Source organism: Echinops telfairi, unplaced genomic scaffold (assembly GCF_000313985.2).
Source record: "Echinops telfairi isolate 266 unplaced genomic scaffold, ASM31398v2 ScPeMD7_1;HRSCAF=3_0, whole genome shotgun sequence".
NCBI classification, from domain to species: domain Eukaryota; kingdom Metazoa; phylum Chordata; class Mammalia; order Afrosoricida; family Tenrecidae; genus Echinops; species Echinops telfairi.
In genome coordinates, this window is record NW_022103896.1 from 23,058,512 (window position 1) to 23,059,864 (window position 1,353).

A 1,353-nucleotide genomic window follows, 5' to 3' on the forward strand; every position below is an offset into this window, starting at 1 on the left:
ATTAACATCTTATTTATTTATATTAAAAGATCATTTTATTGGGGGCTCTTATTGTTATAACTCATAACAATCCCTACATCAATTGTATCAAGCATATTTGTACATATGTTGCCATCATTATTTTCTAAACATTGACTTTCTATTGAGCCCTTGGTATCAGCTCCTCTTTTTCCCCCTCGCCCCCACCTTTGTGACCCCTTGATAAATTATAAGTTGATATTATTTTCATATCTTACACCGAACGCTGCCTCCAGGCTCCCTTCCCCCATGGTTTCTGTTGTTCATTCCCCAGGAGGGGTGTGTGTGTATGTGTGTGGTTACCTGTCAATCACTGAGATTGGTTCCCCTTTCCTCCCCTCCTCTTCCCACCTTCACCCTACCCTTCTGATAATGCTATTGCCATTCCCAATACTGACTTTCTCTGTGGGTAAGCATGTGCACAGGTACAGAGAAAAGCTCACGACACACGGAATCCAGGAACTTTTAAATATTCACTGCCATTGAGTCAATGCTGACTCATAGTAACCCCTGTGGGTTTCCGAGACTCTAACTGTTTATAGGAGTAGAAAACACAATCTTTTTCTTATAGAGTTGCTGGTGGATTTGAATTGCTGACCCATGAGGATTGCAGCCCAATGCATAACCACTACACCACCAGGGATCCCTAACACCTTCGTAAGGCTTCGTTTATGAGCTACTGTGCCTCAGAGAGGGGTCCCTAAGGAAGTACGGAAGTGAGCTCATGAGGCAGCCAGGGCCTGGGGACCAGTGCATGCACTCATCAGCTGGCGGGGCCACAAGTACAGTAAGTGCACCACAAACTCTTGGGGTCAGAGGACGCACCGACAAGTCTCAGCATGCTGCTGTTTGCTGTGCAGCTTCTGATGAGTCCCTTACTTAACTTTCCTGCAACTTCATTTTTAAATCTGTAAAATGGACATGACATCTCCTCTGCTTACTTCCCCGGGTGATGTGGAAACCAAATGAAATGATGCCTTGAGCCCGCCCAATACCATTTTATATCAATTAGATGTTTATGCACCTAAAGTTCTAATCAGATGCTGCGTTTGTTATTGTAACAGTCATTATTGTTTGAGTGTGGTGACAAGCAGGAGGGGGTTGTTTTTGTGCAGGGCTGCCACTGAGGAATCCTGTATTCCTCTGGAGCGCTTCAGATTGTTCTGGAAGTACTTGCCAAGAAGCAGTGGGGGGGGTGGAGGGGGCTGACTCCTGGCTACCTCGTGTGTGTCTGAGTAGAACTGTGTTCCACAGGGTTCTCAGTGGCTGATCTTTCAGAAGTTCATCACTAGAATGCTTTCTCCTGGAGGCACCTCTGGGCAGACTTGAACGTCT